This window comes from Lactuca sativa, chromosome 7 (genome assembly GCF_002870075.4).
Source record: "Lactuca sativa cultivar Salinas chromosome 7, Lsat_Salinas_v11, whole genome shotgun sequence".
NCBI lineage: Eukaryota > Viridiplantae > Streptophyta > Magnoliopsida > Asterales > Asteraceae > Lactuca > Lactuca sativa.
In genome coordinates this window covers 191429863-191438572 of record NC_056629.2, presented here as the reverse complement: position 1 = coordinate 191438572, position 8710 = coordinate 191429863, and the positions used below count along the sequence as shown (strand labels likewise).

General features: G+C 35.7%; 1 non-coding gene across 1 annotated transcript; it reads left to right on the top strand.

The window, feature by feature from the left end:
- The first annotated feature begins 1804 nt into the window (after window positions 1-1804).
- LOC111904887 (small nucleolar RNA R71) lies at window positions 1805-1911 on the top strand. Its single transcript, XR_002854660.1, has one exon. It is a non-coding gene; the product is annotated as a small nucleolar RNA R71 (small nucleolar RNA).
- The last annotated feature ends 6799 nt before the right edge of the window (window positions 1912-8710 follow it).

Below are 8710 nucleotides of genomic sequence, written 5' to 3'. Positions count from 1 at the left end.
ACTAATAGTCGTCTTGTCCGCGAAATGGATCTTCATATTCACAGGCCTTGGCTCCGGTAAATGCAGCTTCTTGAAGAAAGAGAAGGGCATTAAGTTGATACTTGCACCCGAATCGGTCAACGCTTGAGTAGCAAGTACATTTCCAAATTGGCAAGGAATTATGATGCTCCCCGGATCGCCCTTCTTTTCTGGTAGCTCACTCAATACTATCTCCGCGGCTTTAGCTAAATCTTTCCTAGCAGCAAAGAGACCCTTTAGCAAGTTAAAATACTTGTGCGTTTGAAGGATTGTTTCTACAAATGGAACATTGACTTGAAGGGCTTGAACATGCTCCATGAAAGCTCTATACGCTCTAACATTTTCACCAGGCATGGCTCTGATTGGGAATGGCAAAGGGGGATTGTAGGGCCTTAAGAGAATAACAGTTTTGTCATCAGCGCATGGACTCGTCGAGTCCATTAGAGGGAATCGGCAAGTCTGATCGGGTTTAGCTGGAGCCGACTCTTCTGCCTTTTCTGTATTCACCTTGGAGATCTTCTGTGCAGGTGTGAAAATTTCTTCATACCTGGAAGTCACAGTGTTCACATTCTCCATTCTCGGATTATTCTCGGTGTTACTTGGAAGTTGACCCGGTCTTCTCTCGTTCACTTGATGTGCAAATTGTCCTAGCTGTTTCTCAATGTTGAGAATAGATGCCTATTGATTCCTTAGCATATTTCTGGTCTCTTGTATTGTAGCATCATGATCATTGTGTCTTTGTTCGGACGCATCTATGAATCTAGTGAACATCTCTTCTAAATCGACTTTCTTTTCCATAACCGGTTCTTCCTTTTGATAAAATTGATGGGTTTTAGCCATAAGAACTTTCCTATGTGCGCATGCAAAACCCTAATGCTTGGATCTAGGCTTTCTAAATAAACATGCTTTGAATCCAAGACTTCTAATGACTAATTAGGTATAAGAACAATACTAAATCAGATCTAGAATCATACCTTTGAATCTCTTGTTTGATCTTGTTGTCTTGGAGCTCTAGAGTCACAATTGTCACTCCTCTAATGGCTTACAAACACCAAATAGCAAGGAGGATGATTTGAGAGAGAGGAGAGGAGAGGGAATTCGGCCAGGGTTTCTCTACTTTAGATCAAGTGCCGATTTCCCTTTGCCATAGGGTTTATTTATACTTGTAGACTCCTTAAGGGTTACAGCTTAAACCCTAATTGGATAATCTTCTCTTAAAGCTATCCAAATCCATTCCTTAGATAGCCTTGGACGATTTTAAGCTATCCTTTAGCTTCTAGAATCCGTCCAACCCTATCCAATATGGATTTACAGTCTAAAGTTTAACTATCAAACAATTGACAGTTTATACCCTCTTATTTAATTAATCTCTTTAAGTCACCAAATTAATACCAATTCATTGTATCGATCGCCGCTTGAGTAGAACACTTGAGCTTTCTTGTTTCCATTTTCATCCAAGTCACAATCCTTCGTGACATGAGGCCCTCTACATTTCTCGCATCCAACTCGAATAGCATGGATTGTTTGATCCATTTTTGTCATCCTTCTATCTAAACTATCGAGCTTAGCCATCATCGCCGCCATGCCATCATTTGCCGAGTTCACTACCCCCCGACTTACTTCATTTCTTGGGTTGTGGTATTCTCTAGAATGCTTAGAGAACTCTTCAATTAACTCCTTGATTACCGGGGGTGCCTTCTTTGTGAGTGGGCCTTGCGAGTCGAGCAATTGTCGTGTGGTGACATTGACTCCATCATAGAAGATGGAGACCTCTTGTTGGCTATTAAGGTCATGGTGTGGGCAATTTCTGAGAAGACCTTTATACCTTTCCCACGCTTCATAAAGAGATTCTCCGGGTTGTTGCTCGAAGTTGGCAATGGCTTTCTTTATCTTCGCTATTTTGGAATGCTGGCAAAAGTGGTCTACGAACTCCTCTTTCATCTTAGCCCATGTGGTGACTGACCCGGGAGGAAGTGACTTGAGCCAATCCTTTGCAGCACCCTTGAATGTGACTGGAAGCATGCGAAGTAGCTAGGTCTCGCGTGGTACATTTGGTACGTTAAAATAGTCAGCCACATCATTTACTTCATCCAAGTGCTTGTAGGCATCTTCGTGGTCTTTTCCATAGAAAGGAATCTCCTTGAGTTGAGCGAGGATATGACCCTTTAGTTCGAAAGTAGCGGTAGTAGGAATTGCGGGCTGCACAAGTCCCGGGCCAGTGTCATCGTGCATCCTCTTCTTCCATTCCCCCATGGGGACTTCATCAATATTAGCCATGATGATAGTTAAATCGTCTTCAAAGTTGGATTCGTGCTCGTATGTAGGTTCTTCTTCTTCCTCGGTCTCGTACTCGGTGTCTTCTTTAATTGGGTCTTCGATTGTTAAAGAGGCACTGGATGCTCCTGATTTGCTGCTCTTCTTCTTGCTGAAAACAGACTTGAGGTTCTTTAGTTGTGAATTCTTTGAAGAAGCGGATTCTCCAACGGCTTTTCCTTTGCTCCTCCTTAGTGCGGATTCCGGGTCTTCTAGAGGAGGGACCAGAGGTGTATCAGACCCTCGGGTCATGAAAAAACTGTAAACAAAACAAAAAAAACGCCTAAAAAGAAAAATAATAAAATTAAAATTAAAACTGTGAACAGCGATGGACTCGCCGAGTTGTCACGAGTGCACTCGGCGAGTACAAGGCAAAAACAGAAAAACTTTTTAATTGATTATTAAAATGGATTTTTATTAAAACTTATCCTAATTACTAGATTACCTAAGAATTAACTCTGTATAAGAGAATTCTTACACAAAGGATCGATAAAAATAGAATTCAATGCTAATTTAGAATCGTTCCCCGGCAACGACGCCAAAAACTTGATGTGTGTAAAACAACTTAGTTATAAACCTACTTTTAATTATAAAATAAACACACAAAGGCAGTGGACCTATCAATTGTGGTATAGCTAAATAAGTAGGGTATCGAACACAGGGAACGGTAAATTAAAACTAAAAACTAATTCTATCTAAATTAATTAATTAGTAGGGGTTTTCTCTAGTTTTACAAGACTAGAAACTTACTAACTATCACTTAATCTAAAAGCTAGAAAAGCAAAGATTTAATTAAATTCAATAATGGGAAGGACTTCTGTTTAGTTCAACTCAATTGATCCTATGGTTGATATTATGGTAATAGTGCAATGGATTAATTCTTCTATTGGTTACCGACTCAAGTGATTAGCTTTGCGTTCGCTACACTAACCCTTAGTGAACAAACTAACTCAAACAGTGATTAGTTGTCTAATTTAATTAAATTCACTAGATTAATTATTTGGATTAATTTAGACTTGCAATAGTTAACTAATTTGGTTATTTAGTTAACTTCTTGTTGATGGTCATCAAACAAGCTCACACATGAATTTACCTAATTTTCTTATTAATTCTAGTTTCATGTTCATTAATCCTAAACATATGATGAAGTGGTCACATAAACATATGAGGTTGATAATCAAAAGATGTTCATACTATTTAATTACCTTCCTATTAACAGAAAATTAATTATCATTCACACACAAGGTTCTTTAGCAAGCTAAAACTAACAAAAATCACCAACATTGAATTAATCCTACCAATAATCAAACCATAGTTTCAATTTTGTATTCCCAAACAGAAGTTTAAGAGTTTTAGCTCATGATTGAGGTAATAAACGAATTCTAATTGTCTAGCCATAATGGAAAACAAAAGATTAAGTAGAATGATGAAAATTTTCCTCAAATCTCCTTCGGAATTGGATTCTAGGATGTATCTTCATTCTCTAGGGTTCTTCTGGTTCTTCAATCGCAGCTATTCTCTCCAAAAGGGTTCCAGAATGTCAAATGTCGATCTGAGAAGCTATCTTTATTAATGTGAAACGACTCGTCGAGTCCATTGCCGACTAGCCGAGTCCATCTCTTAATTCCCGTATACAATAAGTCTCGGAGTCTTTATCTTCTCGAATCTTCTATCGGACTCGCCGAGTAGTCGTCCCTACTCGCCGAGTAGGTGTTGTTTTTGGTGGTTTTCTCTTTGTTCAATTCCCAAGCTCCTAATCGCTTCTCCTGCTTCCTTTTGCTTCCGAGCTTCACTTTTGGACTGAAAATACAATTCAAACACTTTTAAGTACCTTTTGTCCATGATATGCAATGAATTAGCTAATAAATGATAAAAATCTATACTTAATATGAGGCTAAATATGCAAATATCAAAGGGCATTATCGCGATTAAACATGCCATTGAAAAGTTCAATGAATCTCAAAAGATTTAGGAATTTCAATTCATTTAAAACCTGAAATTCATTTTTGTTTTTCATGGTGGAAATTGGTAAATCGTCATTTACCCACCTTCAAATATTTTGCATTTGGATTACGGAATCCCTCTTCCGAATTGTAAAATATTGTGTTGGGTCATATCCTTAATATTTCATTTGTGTGTTATATTAAGGACTTAAATCAACTAAACTTGAAATTCTCCCTTTTAGATGTCTAGTTCTGACAACTATGGTCTACCTTATCCTTTTGGAAAAAGCTATCTTCATAAAGATGATATGCCACAAAGACGATCGAGGTGAAAGATTAGTCCCTTCTTCGTGTTGTATTGAAACTTCTCTTCCTCCACCTCCTCCAATAATTCTCCCTAAACCACAAGTTCAAAGACTTGAAAATTTCAAGCTCACTCAAGCCCTATTGGCTAGCAAACACCAAGATGGAAGGTTTGTGTGTGCACATGTCTTGGAGATGAAGTCACACATTGACAGGTTGGGAATATTAGGAGTCGATATCTCAAGGAAGTTGGTTGTTGACTTGGTTCTTCAATCACTCTCTGAGTCGTATAGTGAGTTCATTAAGGACTACTATATGACAGATCACAACATGACCCTTATCGATCATAACTATTTGCTTGTTTCTACTGAATTAGTAATGATTTAGCGCACTGGTAAAGAAAATTTGATTGGAAGATCTACTCCCCAAACTTCCATGGACAATGACAATGGTAACATTGGAAATCCAAAAAAGCTTTATCTTCCTAATGGAAAGGGATCGACTATGGTCAAGTCATTTGACCAAATGGTAAAGAGAAAATATAAGTATGAGATAGTCCCACGTACCATTCCCAAAGAGTCCATATGTTTCTATTGCCAAGAGAAGGGGCATTGGTTGCGAAGCTGCCATATTTACCTGAAAGAACGCAAGGATGGTAAAGTCAAAAAGTTTGACTCTACTTCAGGTGAAGTCCACTGTCTAACTCTATTAAGTTCCTATTTGGAGATTATTAATACATGATGTAATGTAATTAAATTTTGATGCTTTGTAGAATCGAAGAAATGAAAGAAAGCTTAAAGGTAGAGTAAGTTGATTCTAATCGCGAAGAGATGGATTTCAAGCGCATGGTTCGATGATCAGAATTTTGAGCTGCTCCTTAAGAGCTATGATAGATTGCTTAAGAATAGATAACAACAAAGTTTTCATATGTATTTGCATTGTAAGGATAAGTTTTCCGTAATTTTTATAAATAAAGAAAATTTTTGAAATTTATCTTATTTTAAGTTTCCTTACAATGGCATTTGTGAAAATTTTTGCTTATATGTTTCCATTGATAGCAATATTGGAAAATGGATTTGATTCTTTCGTTTGTGGTAGTGTCATAATTTACCAAATAAGGAAAGATTCTCATCACTCAAGTTTTAGTTGGATAGAAACTTGGAATCATGCAAGTTGTATTGTGTGATGAATGAGAACCTTTATCTTTGGGAAATTAAGACTAACTCCTTGTTCACATGTATATGTGAGTCAAGTGAAGGACTAGGGGATCAGGTACACTTGGTTGTGCATTGATCAGGTCCACCACAAAGAAAGATAAGACTATTCATTATGATTTGCTAAAGTTTAGTAAATATGGTTATACTTACAAGATTAAGTATAATTCTGAACCATTGGAAAAGTTTCAATGTATGGCAGAACGAATAAGAAGAATCAAATTAGGCAGAGAGATAAAGTTTCTCCAATCTGAGAAGAAGGGAGAGTACTTGAGTATCGTGTTTTATGATTATCTTAGTGATTATGAAACTATAAGGACATCTTAGTGCATTTGTATGGCTTAGAAGAGGAATCATGAATTGTTGAAATGGTTAAGTCAAAAGGTGAATCATACTTCCAAAATCAAATCTTAGAGTCACACTCCAAGATTGAGCCTTGAGTGATATAATCTTAAGAAAGGTTTATAACACTTATCAAATGTAGAGTAAAATATTTTCTACTCTTGTACATTTTAAATTGGTAAGTTGTGATGTTTTGGATAAAACAAAGACCAACTAAGGCCAATTGTGTGAAGTGTTTGTCTTGATAAGTAACTGCACTAACTCTTGAATATTTGTTTGTCAAGGAATGTTTCCTGACAAGAGAATCTTATATTCAAGAGGATAGTGGGAGTCTTAATGATCTTGAATAGTTTCAAGAACTAATCAAGAGTAAACCTATTGTTAATCACTAGCACACGACTTGAGGTTGGTAACCTATTGTGTTGACATATTCTTGTTTCTGTGGCCATTCCAATTAATGTTGACTATTCATGTAAGTTCTATGAGTTCTTAATTGTTTACATAACAACTTGGAAGCAATGGTAGGCCCTTGTACTGCCAGGTGACAAGAAATTAAGATTGAACAAGTTCAGTCCATATGAGTTTGGATTTGTCACTAACCATGTCTTGTAATTATGGTTATGACAAATTCACATGGATAGGAACACATACACCATAAAGATCTAAGTATCATAAGGTTTCTCTCCAATTCATGAAAATGATTGTGAGGAAACGCTTTCATTAAGTAGATTTTAAGCATATAGCAATTGTGTTATTTGCATTCTCAAATTCAATTATGATTACGACATCCCTCTTCATAGTTTGAATTGTGAGAAATGGAAAAAGGTCTTAACATTTCAGACTTATGGATGTGAGTTCTAAAATTATTTAGACAAACATGTGAGCTATCTAAGGAAAGATGTATGAATTTTAGAAGTCTAGATAAAGTCTTATTAAAGCATCTCATATCAAAAATCTGAACTTTGGTAAGAAAGTCAATAAGTATTGATTTCTAGAAGTCCAGCTGATTTATGGGTACAATTCAAAGCTAGTGGGAGCATAAGTATTATGCTAATAAGAATGTAATTATTATGCTAGTGGGAGCACAATTATTACGTTAAGTGTTGTGAGTTAGCAATGTTAATTATAGAAAACAAAAGTTTCAATTTGTAAAGTTGCAGGGTTTGAAAAGTTGTTTTGTTATAATTAAGGGAGAGGAATTCATACTTCATTTCAAATATAAAAGCTTAGATTGAGATTTTAATCAAATTTAGTCAAGGATATATATGAATATTATGTTGAAAAGATTCGACATAAGGAAATTCTATATATGGAAATGTTATAGCAAGAGATTGGTAAAGTATCACATCTTTATGTAAGATATTATGTATCGTATCCTATATGCTTCGGGTATAGAATCGATTACATATGATATAACATCAATTTTTTCTAATTTTCCAAATGCCTAAGGCATTAAGAGGGGAAAGGGACTAGAACAAGAGATGACTAAAATGGTTAAGCAATTATCGAGGACAATCTGAGGTTTACCAAAGATTGGTTGCGTATGGACAGTTAGAAGTATATTGTAAATTTTGGAAGGACAATATTGACATATTTTGAAAAGAGGCAACTCTTGTTCCGAAGTGATAGTCAAAATGGGAGTATGGAAATGTTTCCACAAGTGGAAGTTACTATTTAAATTTGTGTAAGATTAGAAAACTTAATACAAGAAGGATGTTCAAAGGAATGTACTTTGAATGTGAGACTTTGTTTCCATGGAATTGCTCTCCATTGGAATACTTTGTAATGTTTGTTTCCAAGTCTCTATGACTTTTGTTCATAGTCATTACAAGAGGATCATTGCATATAAGTTTAGAATCTAACATATTTTAGTAAATGGCAAGAATTTGGTATTCTTACATTTACAATAAGGATTTGGAATTATGAAATGAGCATCCTTGAAATGTTGTCTATTTATTTATTTCACAAAGAGAGGACCATAGGCAAACGTAGTGTGCATGCTTGGAGCATGGCATAACTATTCTTTTAATTCAAGTATTAAGTTGATTAATCGAAACATTATACAATGAATGATGTGTAATCAATTTGGTGATTAAATAAAAGGTGTTTTATTTATATTCATAAGTTCTGAGACCATATTGGATTCGATTATTCTTGTGTTTCACTTTGCATGTTTTGGCTTCTAGAATAATAAGATTATTCAAACTATCCACAGTCGATCATACTTTGGAAGTAGGTATTGAGACAAGACTGTCATCAATTTGACTGTAGATTGTCTAGGTGTCTTAGACATAGCACAAGTTTGCTGCAGTGTTCATGAGTACTCCTTAAATAAGATTCGAGTATTGGATTAAACCCACACTCATATGAATCACTTTATGGATTTTATCACGAGTGATTGTGAGACGATAATATCCCATATATTCTTAAAACAGAGACGTGTGAGTTGTAGCTTACAAATCGGTCGCACATGGATGATGCGTAAACACGCCAGTACCTTGGTGTTATAAAATGCATTATTGTGTTTGATTTGATGAGTAAATATAGAAAGCATATGATTCAAATTTTATCCATTCC